Source organism: Leptidea sinapis, chromosome 31, assembly GCF_905404315.1.
Source record: "Leptidea sinapis chromosome 31, ilLepSina1.1, whole genome shotgun sequence".
NCBI classification, from domain to species: domain Eukaryota; kingdom Metazoa; phylum Arthropoda; class Insecta; order Lepidoptera; family Pieridae; genus Leptidea; species Leptidea sinapis.
In genome coordinates, this window is record NC_066295.1 from 7,288,647 (window position 1) to 7,311,100 (window position 22,454).

A 22,454-nucleotide genomic window follows, 5' to 3' on the forward strand; every position below is an offset into this window, starting at 1 on the left:
ACCAGGTCACGATAATCATGTTCACGAAGCATCCTTACACACACAATAAATTCAAGCTCTAAAGGCTGATGCATCCAATATACGATTATTTATATTTATACAATGTTTAAAAATGTTAAAATTTATGTATTGTTTATTCCTTTTTATGAAATATTTGATATTTAAAATGCTTTTAACTTTGAACACGATTCATATATTGGATGCAGCACCTTACAAACTAATTTGTTTTGTATACAACAGCCATTGTAAAATACTCTATTGATTGAAAGTGGCCGTTTTGTTACTAGTATGTTCTTCTCACGAGCTCTACTTTTTCCGAACATATGGTAGATTCAGTAATATAAAAGAAATATTTATAGTGACGATTTAAAAGCGCTTAGTTTAAGCCTAATTGAATAAAAAAAAAATTGACATTGACTTTGACTTTGAAGGGTCCATACGGCAAATGTATCATAGGTAAGAATGCAAACAAGATGGGCAGATCTAATAATAAAAATAGCTGTACCCTGCTGGCCACAAATAGCTAAACACAGAGATAAATGGAGTTCTTTAGAAGATGCCTTAACCGTCGCCGAGAGAGAGACTCGTGCACAAAATAATTTAGCTATTTTCTAGTTTTATTTATTATATTCTCTGCTGTGTGTATCTGCTTTAAAATAATGACGGCTCCGTGGCACCAGAGCAGCGCCTTTATCTGCGGATACTAATGCACAAGCATTATTGTGATTCGGTTTGTAGGGCGCCGTTCTTTGTAATATTACTGGGCTAATGTGACTTATTAGAAAGCTCATGGTCGCTCAGAGGGCAATGCTCGGAGTTTCCCTGCGAGATCGAATCAGAAATGAGGAGATCCGTAGGTGAACCAAAGTAACCGACATAGTCCAAACGATTGCGAAACTGAAGTGGCAGTGGGCAGGGCACATAGTTCGCCGGTCAGATGGCTGTTGGGGCAGTAAAGTCCGCGAATGGCGACCACGTACCGGAAGACGCAGTGTTGGCAGGCCCCCACAAGATGGACCGACGATCTGGTCAAGATCGCCGGAATACGTTGGATGAGGGCAGCGCAGGACCGATCGTCGTGGAAATTTTTGGGGGAGGCCTTTGTCCAGCAGTGGACGTTTTCCGGCTGATGATGATGAATGTGACGCAATTGATATGCCACTTATGGGCTCGCCACACTATGCTCCTTGCGCTGCACGCTACCGCGATGTTGCCCTCTCTGCCGACACAATGCTCTACTCGCGACAATCTGCACTTGTCTTATGGCCAGTGGTATTGCCGGTCCTTTGACTCGCGCTCAAACAACAGACGAATTAGGGAGCGGTGGGCACGACGAAGAGCATGATCTCCGGCGTGACAAGTAATGTTGCAACACTAAGTCTCTGCCTCCATTCCTAGCTACTTCCTTTGTGGATGTTTTCCGTGTGTGGATTTTTTTGGATTCTATTCAGAATCTTGAGCGGCACTGCATTGTAATGGGCAGGGCGTATCACTGACCATCGGGTGAACGTCTTGCTCGACTTTTCACTTTTGGTCATAAAAAAATGTTTAATGCGTAATTTTTCTGTTGTTTGTTTTTTTGGATTTCTCTTAGTCCGGAATAGGATAATAAGTAATAAAATATCGAAATAATCACGATAAAATATTAATATAAAAAATAATTATTTTCTGATACATTTTGTATGGATTGACATTTTGATGACATCTTGAGAATAGAAAGAATTCAATGAAGTTTTTTATTAGTTTCACGCTACATGAGTAATAAAATACAACTGACAGTGCACGTCATGTTATTCAAGTTGACTGGTTGGTGTGTTTGTTTCGAGTGTTCGAGTGAATATTAACTTATTGTGCCGATATTATCATTAACAATGGCACGATTAAGACGATCAAATTATTCCTGGCAAAGACGTAATGCAACTAGGATTCGAAACATTGCGAATGAAAGGACTGAAGAAAAGAACCGCGTTAGTGTGGATCGACGTCGTGCTATGAATCACAAGAGCAAAGCGTAGCAGCCCGTAAAACGGATCGGCTGGCAATACGAAATCGTCCAGTAAAACCTCAGAGATCAACAACTTATAGATAATTTATTAATAAGAAATTTATTAAGTTCTGATTTGAATCGAGCAGCGTTTCGATACGATTGCAGTACTTATACTTTACTGTAGTACTGTTGCATACTAGCTTTCGCATTGGGCCGATGGACGTTGTTTGCGAGTATTCTGCGGAGAAACGCAAGAATTGTGCTGCCATTTTCTAGAAAACACTCAACAATACAATGTTCGTTTCCAAATGACCTCATTTGGGGCAGACATCTAAGAACGAGGGTTTAATCCGACATTCAAGATATTTATTTATTTACATACTTACACACAATACAGTAGAAGAATAACATAACTTCTGTACTTATTCCTATGTATTGTGTATGCTAATTCTAAAAAAGTGTTTATAAATCAGTAATACGGGTTTTGCTTTTGATATTGTAGATATAAGGACAGCTTCACCATCGTATTGGAACACTGCAACCTCTCGAAGATGCACAGCTTAAATTTTTACAATTATACTTCATGGGCAACATGGACAAATAACTTGATCGATGTCATGAGATCAATGCAGCATTGATAATAGCAATTCTTCAGATCTGCAGCAACTACTTAATGAACATCTAGAGCCAAAGACTTGAAATTTGGTAGGAATATTCTTTTCAACGAGTAGAGGTCAGCTAAGAACGGATTTTCTAAAATTCCATCCGCAAGAGTTTTTTTATTATGAACAGAACAACGTCAGTCGGGTCAGCTAGTATGTATATAAAACCTATCACAATCTAAAAGTGTACCAAGAGTACTGGGAGCCTTTCGGCATTGGACAGCTAGACTTATCCTTTGGCTGAAAGAACTCTCAGAGCTATTGTTTTCAGTAGCTTTATTGTCCTAAATATTGTCCAATTTGATCACTGACCTCTACTATATACCACTGGACTCGCAGCTGTCAAAATACTTGGCGCTGTTGGCTATGTAAGTATGTAGCGAGAGTCTGCGGTATTATAGTGATGACAACCTCAGCAGACATCGATAGATGGTAAAAAATTAATTCACAATGTAAAAATACTTTTGAATATTCTACGTTCCTTCGCAGCCGTTTGTATTATACGTCACAATTAACTCTCTGGATGCTCGCGAGTGGCACTTTTAATAGGCACAAAAAGTTTGCTGTCAAATATATGGAACAGCCTGTCCAGTGGTATTTATACAGGTCAGTGAATTTGATGATTTTTTCATTCTCATTCTTCCGCAACATATGAGTGTTACCTATATTAACATAAGAAACAAGAAGTTAAAGCAAGAAGTGGCTCATTGCCCACCTGATGGTGACCCGTAGGTACCTATGGTCGTTTGTCTGCCCGACTTTATAAACTCATTCTCATTTTTCATAACATATGAATATTATATGAAATTAAGAATAGATTGTGAATTTGTGGTAAGTATGGCGTTATACAATATTCTCTTGAGAATCTTTAATTAATTAATTAGAATCACCTTGTGGCTAATTGTTTTAATTTGACATCGCGTGTGATCAATTAAAATAGACAAAGATCATGGAAACTCTATCCTCTATTGTTTGTTGTAGGTAAGTTGTTCTTTTGTTTTGTGTGTCTTGTGACTGATCAGTGGATTATCAGCAGAGAACAAAATAAACAGAACACCCGATTTGAACACAATGTGTGCCTTATTCGTCCTGTGCTTTGTAATGTGAGAAGATGAAAGGTACTGGAGAACCAGGCTATCCTTTTGTCTGATACTGATCCAAACCTTAAAGTTCGTGTATGGTCTATTCCACAACTTGCCTAGCTTCAGTTATAAGACGCATACTCAATGTTAAGACGAATTAAAACTTGTACGTGTAGGCACTGGAAAAAAAAAACATTGTACAGATATCGCGCGAGTTGAATGCAGAGTTCAGGAATGCGATAGTGATGTGACCTAGTTATAATTTGATGACCATAATCATGAGTATGTCGATAAATTTAACACAATGCTTCAAGTTTGCCATTTTAACCTAATATTTAAATCTCAAATTTTTGTTCTTCCTTTCTTTAACACACATGTCTTAAACATTTATCACCATTTCTCGTGCTTATAATAAAAACGACTACGGCACAGCACTACACTGTGAGGCGAGTGAGGCGAGGCATGCGGACAGCGGGGGGAGATGCTGCTTCATTCTGCCCCAGGTTTCGACTGCATTCAACTCGCGCATAGCTGTCTGCATTTTGTAAAATTTTATTCAATCTATATTTGTTTCAATTTGTTCTTTCAATGCGCACATGACATGGCACAAAAAAATGTATAAGACTTTTTTGCAATGTCGGTCCTCTAGAATCGTGTAGACCATTATTCAAAAAGCACCGTCTGTTAACGCTTACTGGTCTGTATGTATTAGAAATTTGTATGTTCATTAAAAAACATGGTGAACTTTTTAAACCAGCAAAGGACTATTCGATATTAGGATTAAGAGATCCAACTCGCCTTCTGATGCCATACTGTAGAACAGCGCTTCACCAAAATAACGCAAATGTTATGTGTATTAGGGTCTTTAACCACCTTCCAATGAAAATTAGAGAGATGCCTAAAACATTAATGCATAAAAAATTAAAATTATGGCTAATAGATAAATGCTTTTATAGTTTAAAAGAATTCTTTAGCCAAAAATTATAGTATTGTTACGTAGCAACCCTTCGAAGTATATGACGAGAGTTGTCAAACTTCAAGACATTGTTAATTTCAACAGCTCCGTCAGCAATACTCGTAGCTCAGCGGAAAAGTGTTTACTTTAGACGCTGTAGACCCGGGTTCGATACACCTACCAGTGTATGGATTTTTTTGAGTTTTGTAAAGTTAAAGGAAATTTCTAGTAAGTTCAGGATCAAATCGAACAGAAAAAAAAAGGATGGAAAATGTGTAAGCAGGATAAAAATAGTTAAAAGAATTTTCTAGTACAATTTAAATTTAAAGATGGAATGGGAGAATCATTTTGAAAATAGAACGGATCCGGGGGTATATAAGCCGTACTAAGCGTGGCCTACGGCAGTTCTAGTTCTGACTCAAAAGTGTAAAGAAGAAGAAGCAGTGAAAAGTGGAAGTGTTCCAAGAAGAAGAAGATAGAAGAGACTTAGTGTTTGGTGCGGTGTGACGCGTTGAAGGTACCGCCGCCCACAAGAGGAACAGCGGCAGACCGGCGAAGCGCAAGTTCAGAAAAAGTGAACGCAAATAAAGACTCGTTCCTATAAGCGGAGTATTATTTCCAATCCCTGACCCACTCCCGTGTCAGTATTTATTTATTTATTAATGTAATCAACAGCGTACACAACAATTATTTTTACAGTCTTAACCTAGGTTTTACATAAAGCCACAAAGGATTACATAAATTTTAAATTATAAAAAGAAATCATATATTAACAATATCGCGCGCGTGTGTTTGTGTGTGTGTGTGTGTGGTGTGGTGTGTGTTTGTGTGTGAGTGTTGTGTTACCTATTATTATTATTTTTAACAATGATGTTTTATTATTTCTGTTTTTAACTTAATTTTTGATAAGTGAAATACGTCAAACTCAGCGTACTGTTTATTATAAGTTCGTGGCAGACGCGGAATTATGGAATTTTGGGCATAATTTGTATTAGGTTTAGGAACATGCAAAAGGCGCGTGTGACGCGATCTTAAAGATGTAGCGTTTAATGAAAAGGCTGACAGTAGACTAGGACAGTCGATGGAGCCACTCAAAATTGCTTGCAAAAGTAACATGTCACTTTGACCCTTCTTTGTTCCAGTGTGTCGATACCATAGTGAGAACACGCTTCCTCATAACTGTTGTATTCTTTAAAATATTTAAAAGTTAAGTATTTAATAAACTGTCTCTGTATGGTTTCAAGCCTTTCGATATGTATAATATATTGGGGTGTCCAGACATTACATGCATATTCAAGAATACTCCGGACGTACGCAAAGTAAAGTGCTTTTATACATTCCAGATTACTGAAGGAACGGGTCACTCGTTTTATGAAACCCAGTTGTTTGAAAGCTCTATTTGCTACATTATCAACGTGCTCATTCATTGAAAACTTAGCATCGATTTGGATACCCAGGTCTCTAACCGCAGTCACCCTGGGTATACATGTGCCATTAATTTTGTAGTTAAATTTAATTGTATTTTTTTTACGAGTCAGAGTAATATGATGGCACTTTTTAACATTAACTATGATTCTGTTCCTTGCGTAGTATTCTGTCAAGGCATTTAGGTCATGTTGCAGTTTATGACAATCGTCAAGGGAACGTATTTTGACAAATATTTTCGTGTCGTCGGCGAACATTAAATACTGTGCAAGGTGGAAGCAACTTCCAATATCAAATAGGTAAGCGTTATATAAAAGCGGACCTAGGATGGACCTCTGTGGTACTACTTATTATTACAAAGTTACTTCTAGCACTACCCGTCACAACTGCTTGCATACGGTTCTTAATGTGATGATGATGTCCTCCCAGACGTATCCGTCGACGGCGACACCCTTAGCTCGTCTTCGTCTGGGCTCTTGCATGAGCGCGAGTATGACTCGCAAAACCAAATTTTGTTTTGAAGGTCCTATTGCAAGAAGCGCAGTAAAGAGACCCACTTGAATTGCGAGTATAGTTGTAGGAGGGCTTGGATCGAGTTTTTCGGATCAGGCGTTTGGCGTCAAGGTCTTCAAGACGCTCAAAGTTTTCTATACCCGTGTTGACAGCAATTCGCCACTCCGACCTCTGCGTTGCTAGCTCCTCCCATGACTCACTAGACATGTCAATAGCAGTCAAGTGGCGTTTTAAGACATCCCTGTAACGCAGAAACTGTCCTCCGGGCTTTCGTTTACCTGAGCTAAGCTCAGAGTAAAATACCTTTTTTGGTAATCTGGAAGACTCCATGCGTACAAGGTGTCCACACCAGCGTAGTTGGCCTTTCATTAGCATACACTCCATTCCAGCGAGCTTAGCTCGACGTAGAACCTCCGAGTTTGGCACACGATCCTGCCATCTCACCCGAAGAATCGCCCGAAGACACTTCATGTGGAAGGTATCAAGGCGTCTGATATCTCCCTTGTAAAGACACCAGGTCTCCGAGGCATAGAGCAACAATGGTAAGATTATGGCCCTGTAGACAGCGAGTTTTGTGTGGAGTTTCAGGTCATGTGATTTCCAAACTCCAAAATCCTCCTTTCGAAATCCGTGTAGATCACATCCACTTGATATTTCTCGTCCATGCTCTGCACTACGTAATCCGTAAAAACAGCTAAATTTGTAACGGTAGAACGGTTCTTCATAAATCCGTGCTGCTCGTAGGGAATAGATCTAGTTATAATGGGGCATATGAAATGAAATGAAATGAAATACATCTTTATTGCACACCACAAAATAATGAAACACAACAAAAATCGAGACTACAAAAGCAATAGGCGGCCTTATCGCTTAAGAGCTTTCTACCAGGCAACCTGTAATGAATCAGTTATAGTTGAAAAGATAACAGAAGGTGGTGTTATCGATATGCATATAATTTAAACATACAGTAAATAATTCCAAGAAAAGAACTAGTATTGTATTTGTGACAGTAATAAATAATAATTATGGAGCATTGTTTTGAAAGATTGGAGAGTTTGAGCCTTTCTGATTTCAGAGGGAAGAGAATTCCATAGGTTAACAGCTTGCACAGCAAATTATTGAAAAAGGAAGTTTTATGAACAGGTGTACAAAGCAAGAGATTATGGACAGACCGAAGATATAGTTGGTGAGAACTTAATGCTGAAAATTTTTCCTTGAGATATATAGGAGTTTTAGGATCAAATAGGACACGATAGAGATGTATAAGTATATGGGAATTTCGCAAGCGGATAGAGAGCCATTTGAGCTTTTTGAGAAATTCGGACACGTGGTCATACTTACGTAGTCCAAATATGAAACGAGTACACATGTTCTTCAATCGTTCAAGCTTATCCAACTGGAGTTCGGTTAAATCGACATATGAAATGTCAGCGTAGTCAAGAATGGACAGGACAAGGGATTGAGCGAGTAAAGTTTTCGTGGGAATAGGAAGAAAATTTTGGAGTTTTTTTAATGAGTGAAGTTAGTAGGAAGCTCTACCTAAACGCTTCCTACTAACTTCTTTTAATTGATGGTGCCAAGACAAATTCCGATCAATGAATACGCCCAAGCTCTTAACAGAGCAGCTAAAAGGAATAAGAGTTCCATCTACACAAATGGGAGGTAGATTACCCCACTCTATTATATGGGTAAGTTGTGATAATACATTGTGTAATAATACATTGAGTTTTCAACGGATTCACTTTTAGACCCCATGGTCTAGTAAACTGCCCATGCAGTACTCCATTCCACGATTGTAGTTAAGTCTTTGTTAGTGTTTTTAATAGCTACAGGCAGACCCTCGAGAGAAGATTGTGAGTATATCTGGAGATCGTCTGCCGTATACATATGATGCCAGGAAGTTATTTTTTTAGTTATAGAGTTAATAAAAATTGCAAAAAGAAGAGGAGACAGTACACCGCCTTGTGGAACTCCAGTGGAAAGGTTAGACCAGATTGAAGTGTTATCATCAATCTTAGTCCTTTGCCGACGCCCACATAAATAGCTTCGAAACCACCCTATCACTGTTGGAGATACGTGAATGGAACTCAACGTGCTCAGCAAAATATCAAAGTCAACAGCGCAGAAGGCATTACTGAAGTCGAGTAGTGTAAGAATTATGAGCTGTTGCTTATCCATGCCAGATCGGATGTCATCGGTAATTTTTATAAGTGCAGTAGTTGTACTATGTCCTGGACGAAAACCAGATTGCAGAGGGTTAAGAACACTGTGCTTATTAATAAATATAGAGAATTGTTGATGGACTAAGCGTTCAAGAACCTTGGAAAGAAAAGGTAGTATAGATATGTGGCGATAGTCAGAAAGATTATGTGGTTTAGAAATTTTTGGTATTGGAATAACATTAGCGTCTTTCCAGGCTACAGGAAATTGGCCAGACGTTATAGAAAAATTAAGAATATGAGAGATTGTAGGAACTAGGATATCTATGATAGGAAGGATCATATTACGACTAATGCAATCACTACCAACGGCCTTAGATGTAACAGACAAAATGTTTTTTTTAACGTCAGAATCAGTGAAGGGAGAGAAATTGAACGGTGGAAAATCAGGGGTTGGGATTAAGGAAAGGGATTTAAGCGTTTGAGCTTTAGTGTTATAGTCAAGAAAAGATGAATTTTGAGAGAAATGTTGATTAAGCTGTTCAATATTTAGGTTATTGGAAACTGTTTGTTATTGCTTCCCAACTCCTAGTGTTCTTAGGAATTTCCAAACTTTACTGGTTTCGCCGTTATCAACAGACGAGTAGATATGGCGTCGCTGCGCGTCCCTGCACATTGTATTGCAACGAATCCTTAAATTATATGTATCTATAGGCAACTGTTTCGAATAACTTACTCATTGCGTTCAGAATCGATATCGGCCGATAAATCTCTATTTGGGCTCTTGATCCGCTTTTATGTATCGGTACTACTATAAGTGCTTCTTTCCACACATCAGGGAAACTACTGAAGACGTTAATGGAGAGATTAAATATTATGGATAGCAGTAAGGCTAAATTGTTAGCACACTTATTTAAAAAAATCGGTGGGATTCCATCACTGCCAGCTTATTAGTTTATAAAGCTTTCAGCTATTTGCGAACCTCATCTTCACTTATAGTAATTTTGCAAATGGTTTCATTATGATTCAAGTTTAGAGAACTTGGTTCATCGTACGAGTTTGCTGGTTTTACAAAGACGCTCTCAAAGTATTGACTGAATCCATTACAAACTGAAGTTTCACCTGTGTAAGTACTATTACCAAGTGTAAGCTTAGTGGGGTATCCTTGTTCGCTGTTTCTAAGGGATTTAGTATAAGAGAAGATAAGTTTAGGATCTTTACGAATGAAGCATTGCATACGCTCAGTGTAGTTTTTGTAACACCGGCTCTGTACGAGGTTTTGGCGAGCCCTGAGCATAACAAACTCGTCGTAATCACGAGGATTTTTTATCTTTTTTCCATTGTCTATGCTTTTGAAGCTTCTCTTGCACTATATGAATTAGAGACTTAATACCACACAGGGAAATTAGTTTTATGTTTAACTTTAACTGGTATACATTTATTAATTGTTTTGTTTAGAATGGAATAAAAAAAAATTGTTTCATTAATTGAATCAGCTACTAGTAATTCGTGCCAATTGATTTGAGATAAGTATTCATTAATTTTGATATAGTCCCCATTATAGAAATTGGGCCTATTGACGAGTTTATGACGAATATTACGAATTAGTGAGTTCGAGAGATTAAATTCTAGACATGGATGATATACATCTTCTGTAACGAGGGGATTAAGGCAGTGGTGAACTGGTGGGAAGTCAATGTTGCTAAATAGAAGATCTAAAGTGTTTCGCTTACTGTTCGAGATAGTGTTTTGTTGTTTCAAACCAGAGAGGTTACAAATATCTAAAATATTTACAAAAGCATTTTGCAATTCCACTGGGCCAAGTTTTTGCAGTGTAGGTCCGGAGTCAGTCCACGTGTCATTTGGGACGTTAAAATCGCCACATAAAATGAAGTAGTCATTGGGATGGGTTGCCAAAACTTCTGCGAGTCGAGAAAACATAGATTCGAGTCTTATAGGTAACTGTGAGTCAGGTGGTGCATATACTAATCCGATATAGATATTGCGGTTCCCCGAAATTTTGAGAGTTTCAGCTGGTTGCCCACAAGGATTCGACGTCAGGACAGGTCCACTCGCGTTGATGTTGGACATGTAGAAGCACATGTAGGACTCCCCCTTCCATTTTTTTGGTAGATGTTGCCTGGTTTCGGTCACAACGTAATCTATTGTCACAGATCTCACTATCATAGATACCGTTAGTCAGCCATGATTCTGTTATTACAATTATGTCATAATCGTGGTAAAGTATGTTTTGTCTAAATTCATTTATTTTAGTGCGTAAGCCACGCACATTTTGGTATAGTATTTCTATTGTATTAGCGCCCTTTAAATGTTATTTTTTGAGAGGTACCTACAAACTAATGTTTATTTTATGTTATACTAGTTGACCCGACAGACGTTGTTCTGTATATAATAAATAAAATACTGTTTTTTATGAATTTCTCAATAATATTTCATAACATCAAGAATTATTTCGTAAAATATGCTCCCTGTTGTTGTAATGAAATTGTTTTATAGCAGAACTGTCAAACCGTGCGTCAAAAAATTATCTCATAGAAAATATGTCATACAAAACAAATATCGGACGACGGGGGACACATCAAAGGAAAAACAAAATTGTTGTTTTTATTTAATTCCGAACACTTTCATATTTATTCACCTTTTAAACCTTCCCTGGATTTCCACAAATAATTCAACACCAAAATTAGCCAAATCGGTCTAGCCGTTCTCGAGTTTTAGCGAGACTAACGAACAGCAATTCATTTTTATGTATATAGATTATTGAATTAAAGCTACACATAGCTTAATTACGTATATATATAAAAATTAAAAAAATTAAAATAAATAAATTTCATTTCAACGTTCGGCAATTGGTTAAAAATTAATATTAACAGCAGGGTTTCATATTAGACAAACGTTTTATGTTTTGAATCTTCAATAAATTCCCATTTAATACTTTGTGAATTGAGAGTATTTCGGATAAGTGCCCAACTAAGTCTCTGTGGTTTCTTTTTGCAGCCTCTTTTTCTTAGGGTTGTTAACCTAAGATCATTCAGCTTCATCAGGTCGTTTTATTAGCTTGTAAACAGTAAGTAATACAGTAAAACCTTACTAAAGTAATCTTATTAAAACCACAAATAAAATTTGATAAACAAAATTTTATGAACGATGCGGAATTCGAACCCACGACCTCCGGCGTTCCGTGCCGGTGCTCTAACCAACTGAGCTAACCGTTCGAGTACCGCCTCGTTATAAAATTTTGTTTACTTTTTGTTCAACTCTCAGATTGTAGCTTCATCTACAGGATCTACTTTACAGTTGATAACCTGCTCAACCCCAATATTTGCATATTAGGAAATTGACTTGAGATGTCACTCTTGTAAATCTAAACAATATGTTATGTTTTTACAGTGATAACCCTCACTTCTAGGATTAATACACAAATAAAATACTTAAGGATTAATACAAAAATAAGATGAAGCCACAACCTGAGAGTTGAACAAAAAGCAAACAGAATTTTATAACGAGTCGGTACTCGAACGGTTAGCTCAGTTGGTTAGAGCACCGGCACGGAATGCCGGAGGTCGTGGGTTCGAATCCCGCATGTTCGTAAAATTTTGTTTATCAAATTTTATTTGTGTATTAATCCTAGAAATGAAGGTTATCACTTTAAAAACATAACATATTGTTTACTAAAACCACTTTAGCTACCATATGCCTACGTCGTGTAACTTCTTGTAATAATCAAAGGACTTGTTTCACATAATATAAGTGAAGTAGTGAATTGCTATAGGATATAGCCACATAAAAAATCCAAGTAACACATATTGCGCTAAATTTATTTACCAGATGACTTATAGGTAGTTTGTTGTGGTTTGGCTGTTTCTAGTACGAAAAAACGGAACGTAAGCTTAATAGCTTTTAATGCGAATTTTATTTCATATTTTACAATTATCTATTACTACTTAGAGAGACATTTTCACAATAAAATAAATCATCACATAATTGTTTTGTCATGACATGACACTTTCGTGTATCGAAATTCGCAAATACAACTAATGAAATGCCATGAGCCTTTCATAGCTTTCATGATTCGGTGCTTTACTTCGACTGAATTTAGCTTAATATCAGCTTTAAAATTACGGATACCTACTAGTATATTTTAAGTATGACTCAACTCTACGGCCTCTCAAACTGAAGATAGCCATTTGTGACGAAACTAGTAACCCGAGCTTGTACACATCTCAATGGTGGAGAGTGGAGCCTCGTTACGTTTTTCACGTTCACAAAAGTTCACTTCACTTTCCAAACCATCATTCTGTCATAACATCTTATAGCCTAAACAAAAATGATCAGGTTTCGCAACTAAATCATTGACGTGGTGTGGTAGCGGACTATATTCGATCGTATGTCGCATTGTCCATGGTACAAAATGATTATTATTACTGTTCGACCCGTACCGAGTACGACACCGGACCAATTGATACCAAATCCGACTGTGTTTAGGCTATTAATGTGTTCGGCATTTTAATTTTTAACAGACGGGGTAGCCAACATGACGGCAAATGGAACTACCTAAATAATGAAAAGCACTGTAGACCGTATTTTCCCCTTTTTATTTTTAAAATGCAGTCGCTGTGATCTAGTATCGTCTTATCATAGTACCTACTGAATTTTTACCAATTCTTATTACTGACAATACTAGATTTTTTTTATTTAATTAGTGTATACCTATAGTCGGTTCCATCAGCACCAAGTTTCATATTGTATAAATCAAAGAGGATGTTAATACTACGTAATAAAAGGCTCCCACTACCTGAGTTAAAATTGAAATTTAATTTAGTATGAAACGTGCAGTCGTTTGACATAAGTTTGAAATACTAGTAATTACAGTATCACAATTGGCCACGAAGTATAATCAGGTTAAGTTTGAAAGCGAATAGTTGCTAACGTAGTGGATTTCGGCTATCACCTTTTATTAAAGCCGTCATCTGTCAATATATCAATGACTGCACGTTTCACACAATCGAGTGAATCACTTTTTTCTTAGAATTTCGCAGTTCGCTAATAAATAATCTGGTTTGCCAAGTTTTTGATTTAGATTTTCTTTAATTTTTACTTTGGCAGAGAGGCTATCATCTCAAACCAAAACATATTTTTATGCAAGAATATGTAAAAACAACATTCTTCGAAATCTGTGATTACTAGAAACATAACCCTCTTCAAGTTTTTTCAGCGTTCAGTAAACAATTCAAAACTCTTTTCGAGCATTCATTTATTGGTAGAAACTTATTATTTTGATTATATGGTAACATTACTTGTAGCAGTTTTATAACAGGATTCGTACAGTTGCAAATTGTCTATAAATAATAATAATTAGTAATAGATATTTTTCTATCGTAATAATTATATAAACATGTACCTATTTAAAAATATTAAAAACCTTATCAAAGATCAATATTAAACTTATTTTATTAATTTTAAGAAGTATAACGTAAAATTAAAATTTAATATTTACTATATTACGTTATCATTTTTAATCGTTACATGAATATAAATTAAAACAAACATCACTAATTTGTACTATGGCAATATTACTTACTCTGTGGTTACGCGAAATAACGTCTATGATAACTTTACATCCATATTACGACTATTCGATAACAGATGGCGATGTTGTCTTCAATCATAACCAAAATGCGATACACAAATGTTAGTTCCATAATTATTGATATTATTTTTGGTTAACAACAAAACTTTAACCTCAAAACTTTTATGTTTATTTATCGAAGTTTTAATGTCCTAGCTAGCAAGGTAGATGAAAAGCTAGTGTCATTGAAAAGTTCTATTGCGAATGACGCAATAATTATGTTTTATTACTAAAAAAATTATTATCCTAAACTATTACTTACCTACATACTTTGTAAATAAAATATTTGCACCATCAATATAATCATCAATCAATGTTTAAATATAACCCACTTACTTAGCTCTTTAACGAAATTTTCTTTAATTTAAATTATTAAGTTATATTGAATGTTAATGGATGGTTTTGCGATTACTTAATGGTTTATTTGGATTTAGTTATTGTTTAGAAAGTTGTTCGTATTTCTAAAGTATAATTAATTAGGTAATTAGACGGTAATAAGGTTTATCAGGTAATTAGACGGAGATGGGAAATGATTTATATGTTATGTAAACATAAATTTGTGAAGTAGGTATCAAATTGAATTAAAATATGGTTAAAATAACTTAAGTAGGTATATAACTTGTGATGTAACTTATTTTATTATATAAATTATAATAATTGTAAACCATGACAAAAACAATGAGAAACCACCACGTGTGGATAATGATATGCATTTTATTATTATAGTTATTGTACCTACAGTGGTATTATTCGCTTAAGTTAAATCACATCTTAAAATATAATACTTATGATGAGTAATTGTTTAGAAGAGGTAAGTCAGTAGAGAGGTACCTAGCTAAAGGTAAAACATTATGATGCCAAATGCCAAAAAAACAAGTCACAATGAACTCGACGGCAGGAAAAAAACTGCGAAAACGGAGGGCATTGCCCGGCTTTAAGTCTTGTTATTAAAACCGCCTGTTCACTATTATAACAGCTTATAGTACCTACCTATATTGAAAACAGTAATAAATAATAATATTATAGGCTATATCTGACTCATCATAGTCAAAAATTAAGTGTGTGATAAAGACGTGTAATGCACTATCGATTTTAGAAGGAATCCATTATTATTATTGGTTTACGTACGAACATTAATTTAAGAAGCATATAAGAGACATAATATTATTATCAAAATATAATAATCGTGTATTAACCCTGAGTATGATTGCGCTTGAATTTTGTTTGTAGTCATTCAATGATAAAGCAATTTACAAGGCATGATGAATAATGTAGTAGTCCACTTAATAAACATTTCACCTGACTGTAACTGTCTTTATTGCTAGCTACAAACCTCGTTTGTCAAGTGGATTACAATCCAGACCACTAACACATACAAAACAGTGTCCGTATTACAGCTGATGTGTGTCGATACTTGTGTTTATTTACGTCCATCGTATTGTTTGTATACAGCCCGGCACGACTGCGCATCTGTGTACGTCATACCCCTCCCTCATACCCCCGCAGACCTACAATTTCGACTCCTGGGTCGCGCCGGCTCACTCGCTCATTCATCCGACATTCGCAAACGTAACTACACGCCTCCTGTTAAACGGTTATCTCTTAATACATTTGGTGATATCAACGCTATGTTGAAAGACACCTCCCACTATGACAGCCGCAATTCAAGCCACGAGGAGAGACGGCCATTAGCCTCAAGTAGATTACCAGCTATCGAAGAACTAACAATTGGCCTCAAGCAAAAACTTCATTTACAAGCTCGAGCAAGAGCTGCACCTTATTACATTAGAAAGCAAGAACCAGTTGATCTCGTCGAAAGGTTACTAGAACAGCGTGCCCTTGTAGCCGAGGCTGTTCGAAGATTACAGGAAAAGAAACAGCCCTGTCACGAAATATCTGTGGATTCATAATTTATTACATAGGTATTTGAAAATAAACATTTTAGTTGTGAAAGTGTGGATCGTGTTGTGAAATCATTTGTGTATAAGACGTGTCGGGTTACAATGGTGCTATATGCGGAGAACAAGTAAGAACGAGACGGCGTGCTATGACGTGTCACGCTCAACACGAATCACGAGAGCGAATCAAAATGGCCGCCAGTATTCTACAATCATAATATTTATTCTTCGTTTATAGTGACCTTAGCTGATCAAAGTACTGAATGACGTAACCAGCGTATGGTTTTGTTGTATGTCGTTCATATCCTTAATTATATAATAAAAATAATCATAATTTTGGAAAGTAATTGTGAAACTGCAAATGTTAAACATTTTCAAGTAGTACACAAATTATGATTTTTAATTTTCAATGAATCTAATGATTATTTAATTATAAGTATTTACGAGCTTTAAAAGTATTGTATTTTCCTATTATGAAGTATTGTATTACAGTAATTTTACTATAGAGATTTGTTAGCACAATTTAGTTGAATATAAAACGCTTAGGTTCATAATTTTTGTGTAGCAAAAGTAATGAATTATACCATAAAATAAGAAAGTAATCCTATGTTGCTCCGCAAATGCACCAATATCATCATAACTGTACTGTGACCGAAGAAGGTTAAAACAGTTATTTCCTCGAATGTAATGTAATAAAATAATTAGCATCATACAACTGCCATGTTGTATGTAGGTGATAACGCTTAGTAAATAATAGTGAAACTTACCATAATAATATTGTATTGACCCAGCTCTAATGGCGGTTCAGACACCGATGATATATGCCTGACAAAATATTAGAATTATTCATTCTTTACTGTTTGGGATATCAGTATCGGTACCTACTAGAACAGGTAGGTAATAAAGGTACATAATATTGTAGAGAATTAAAATAATGTTATTAAATACAGTGTGCATGTTTTAGTGCATTTTGTGATTTTTAGGTAGTTTAATTTATCGTCGATCTTGTGATAAGGATTAAAATATAATAACTATAATGAAATAAATGGAATGAATTTCAAAATATTTTTGTGTTTTAATAAGTACAATTTAAATTTTTAATTTATGGATCAAGTTATAAAATCATGGAATGTTGTTTCTTTGATCTATGAGTATTTATAACTAAATTTTAAATGTTTAGTAGCAATTATTTCTGGAACCTTAAAGATATGGTATCTTACTTTCCTTAATTATTTGGTGGGGTTTACTCCACCTAAAATATATTTACTTATATCTTATAAGTAAATAATACATTTGTTATACAAACAGATGAATACGAATAGTATTTCCTTTGTAGCTGTGTTTATTGTTTAAATTAAATTGGATTTAATGAATAAAATGGTAATATTATAGTTGTACATCTCAATCGCGCACTGCATTTGCAAAATTGATAAACTTACATGAACTACTTAACATGAAAGTAACGTCATCTAGTGTCAAGTAGCTGGTAATAATTAACTTGACTTAATAGTTTTCTTTTTTCGTCTAAACTCTAAATAAAACATAAATATCACCGCTCTTCGACAACACTTCCCTCAAAGCCTCGCCTAGTATCGGAATACTGGGTCTCGAAATCTCGAGCGTTTGCCAATTTCGTGGTCATCTGGAAGGCAAAGCCAAATTGGCTTCAAAGAAACTGGGCGTCATTGATAGAGCACGGCAATACTTCAAGCCGGCCCACATACTAGCGCTCTACAAAGCGCAGGTCTGGCCACACATGGAGTATTGCTGTCATCTCTGGTCTGGCGCACCCCAGTATCAGCTCGATCCATTTGACCGCGTGCAACGCAGAGCAGCTCGAATTGTCGGGGACCCAGTGCTCTGTGAACGACTGGATCACTTGGCGTTGCGTAGAGACGTCGTTTCATTGTGTGTCTTCTACCGCATTTATCACGGGGAGTGTTCCGAAGAGCTGATTAACCTGATTCCTGCCGCCGAACTCCAGCTTCGCACGACACGCCACAAGTTAGGATATCATCCTCACCATCTGGATGTGTGGCGGTCCTCCACAGTGCGGTTTTCAAGAAGCTTTCTTCCACGTACTACAAAGCTGTGGAATGAGCTTCCTTGTGCGGTGTTTCCGGGACGATACGACATGGGTACCTTCAAAAAAAGCGCGTACACCTTCCTTAAAGGCCGGCAACGCTACTGTGATTCCTCTGGTTTTGCAAGAGATTGTGGGCGGCGGTGATCACTTAACAACAGGTGACCCGTACGCTCGTTTGTCCTCCTATTCCATAAAAAAAAAAAGATATAACAACGAAAGCATGCTTTGGGACAAAAGAGAAAGAGTATGTGTGGCGGGGTGAGTGAAAGAGAAGGTTTCCCATTTGTTCGTCGTAAGGGAAAATAAATATGACGTATTTTGTGGACGACGGCAATAACTAATTAACATCAAGTACTGTATACGCTTAGTTTTTCCTCTTCTTCCACATTATACGAACGTACCGCCACCTAGTGTCGGATAGCATAATAAAAATTAAATCTTATTTTCTACTTGACAATTGTCCGATTTCGGAAAACACTTTTTGATCCTTCTCAAAGAATCAAAAATCCTTGTCATAGGATCAAAAATAATGTAATGTATGTTTCACCCAACAAGTATAGAGACCACAGAAAGATAGATTATTATTATAACGAATGACGACGAAAGAAAGCTATCGAACGAAAGAGAAATGAGAAAGAGTTTGTGTTGCGCGGCGAGTGAAGGAAAAGCGACGGCCGTTCGATGGCTTTTGTTTGTCGTTGTTACACCAACTTATTAATACTTAGGTACCAAAAAAGAAAAATGTGCCTGGTAAATCGTAAAAGACGAATGAGTGCTTCCTGCTAATTTATTGAAAATATGGTAGTACATTAGTTAGATCTTGCTTCATGCGAATCTTTGACACAATAATAGTCCAAATCCTCCAAATTTGGTTTATAAAAATTATTTAGAGGGTACCACAAGTATACCAATACCTACAACACTTATGGTGTAATGAAAAATAATATATTTATTGTAACACTTTGTTTACCCTAGAATAGTAAGGGCATCTAATGGCGTGTCCGTGCGTCATGCTCGTGAACGGGCGCTACTTGTGGTGGTTGGGCCTGTTACCTTCGTTCTCCTTCGTGTTTTTTTTTTTATTTTGTTTCATTTAAAAAAAAATTAAAGTTACGATGATATGATACGAGATATTTGATAAGAGGCTCGCATAATGACTTTATTTATTTACGGGATGTGTGGATTGATGTATCTACTGTACGCAATAACTCTTGTGTTTTTATTAATTTACTTTTTTTTTAATTACTCTTGTAACTTGTAAGTAGCACAAAAGTAGCATTTAGTATTTGACGTTTGAGTATTTTTCTTGCATCAATTTGCATATATTGTAATTGAAATAATTTGTAAATTGCATTAAAAATAGGGACTTGTATTAACTAATCTGTTTTGAAAAGAGCAACTTTAGAGTTTCTTGCTTATTTTTCTCTAAGGAAATCTGCCTTCCGCCTGAGCTGTATGAAAAAATTTAGGTACCTATGAAAAAAGGTATTTATTTGATTTCAATGCCCTGTTTTCTAAATTATGTTTGTTATAATTTTATACATAATGAGACTGGGGTATGCAACGCTAGCACATGAGTAAATAAAAATTTACTCATGTGACGCTTGTTCGGATAAAATCAGCTCGAGTCAACTAGGGAGTGCGATCGGTCAGGTCGTTAGCAAAATGTAGATTTAAATATAAATACTATATATATGTTATATTTGGTATAAAATTTAAGAAAAAATATAGCAGTATGCCGTTTTTATTTTTTGTGGAAGAGAAGGAGAAATAGCATAAGTACGGGTGTGATGTGATCACAGCCGGCAGCAGCCCACACTGAACAGTTGAACACTCCCTTTTAAAACCAGGAGGAAACACGAGTGTTGTCGACCATCTTGTTAAGCGTCGAATAAACCTATAGTTACCTACTACCTTGCTTTGCCGAACTTTCTACTAACTCCTGCCGTGTGGTGTTATGCACACACAATTTTTTAAGTACCTAAAATTAGATTTTAAAAGGCTCCATTAATTTTGAATGTTTGTAATAATAATGTGTTGTTTAAGGGTAACTAAACCTTGACAAAAGGATTAACGATGATTGTATGACGATTACCTTAAACCTATGCACAGTTATGAAGATAGAACAATACACATGATAAATGGTAAGCTATTGAGATGTCTCTTGGAATACGGACAAGATGGTATTAAATATTATATGTAGGTACCTGAGACGCACAGGTATAATTCAAATTATGTAAAGTCAAAATTAAAAACGGGTACAAATACTTGGATGTTGTTCGGCTAAGTTGCACTGTTTTATTTGAACAAACGGTTATTTTTTTGTGTCATAGATGACTACCCGTATGTATAGTCCGCAGGTACCTACAGACCTTTTACGTATCGACCTGAAATAGGTGCTAGTACCAAGATTGGGTATTTAAAATATCCCAATAATTAATTGAAAACACAAATTAATTGATTGGGAATAATTGTGGATACACGTAAAAGTTTTCTCTGACTACATATAATATATGTATTCGCGTACGCGAATACGCATATAACTAATAACTATAATAACTGTGTGTTCATATCATAAACTTAGTATAGGTACAAAAAAACGGGAAAAAGGATTTCCCGTAGCCATGTTGTGTACCTACTAAGTTTAAGAATTTTCCAATTTGCCTAAAAAAATATTCCTATAGTCTTTTAGGATAATTTGATAGAACCTTGAGGTTTTCCAACTTATAACACTTGAAATTTGCACTTTTATTGTTCACCGCATTTTGAACGATAACGATTGGGAGCGATATTAAACCGAACGAGAAAATCTGGTCATTCATGAAAAGGAAGGCAGGGGAAAATGTTGATCGAAGGGCAAATTGCATTGTAGAGCTACTTAGAAATGCTTTTAGTTCAATCCCTACTGAAGAATGGCGTTATTTGTGTAAGCACGTGGAAAAAATTGAAGATTTTATAATATAAGCCTTTATTTTCAGACAGAAAGAAAAATTTGTGTACAGGAATTATTTCAATTTGACGGCCCTACAAAGTCGATGACACCGGCAACTTGGTCTGATTGCCCAACTTTAGCAAAGGCCTCTTCTATTTCTTTCCACTCTGTTCTGTTTAGCGATTTCTTAGTTTTTATGTTTTCCCCGCTATTGCTATTATTCCGTCTTCCTTCGAAATTGTCACCCTCATTTTCTTTTTCTCTCTTGATACCATATTTATCTTTTCCTGTACATTGCCTGGTTTTCTTTTCTTATTCTAATTATAATGTTTTCTACCTCGACCGGACTCTATTCGAGTGTCCGACCATCCCCGCCATTAAATCTCGATTTTTGTGAATCTAGTTTAGGAATTTGGAGCTAACGAACAGGCTAATAAGTAGCTGAATTTGATTTTTTTCTCAAATGCTTAAAGAACTAATATACCGACTAAGTCGATCGGAAGCATGACGACCGCGACCCTTGAACTTAGAATAGAATGAATGCGAATAATGTAGGTATAGTTTTGAACAGATAGATTCGAATACTCTATACAAAGGCTTACAAAAAAGTGCGCGGGAACGTAATAGTTCTTGCCGTATACGCCATATTATTATTTTTTTTATGGAAAAGGAGGACAAACGAGCGTACGAGTCCCCTAGTGTAAAGTGATCACCGCCGCCCACATTCTCTAGCAACACCAGAGGAATCACAGGAGCGTTGCCGGCCTTTAACAAAGGTGTAAGCGCTTTTATTGAAGGTACGCATTTCGTATCGTCTCGGAAACACCGCACAAGGAAGCTCATTCCACAGCTTTGTAGGACGTGGAAGAAAGCTCCATGAAAAGCGCTCTGTGGAGTACCGCCATACATCCAGATGGTGGGGATGATATCCTAATTTGTGGCGTGTCGTGCGAAGGTGGAATTTGGCGGCAGGAATCAAGTGAAACAGCTCTTCGAAACACTCCCCGTGATAAATAACATTGCAATGACATTTATATGTAAATTTAAATTTTAAATTAGGTATAAATAATCAAGTACATACTAGCGCAAATAGGACGTAGGCATT

General features: G+C 36.2%; 1 protein-coding gene across 1 annotated transcript in view; it reads right to left on the reverse strand.

Annotated features, from left to right (window-relative positions):
• The window catches only part of LOC126974079 (ATP-binding cassette sub-family B member 10, mitochondrial), a 220,971-nt gene that overhangs the window by 32,077 nt on the left and 166,440 nt on the right, over positions 1-22,454 (reverse strand). The gene's annotated exons all lie outside the window — the stretch shown is intronic.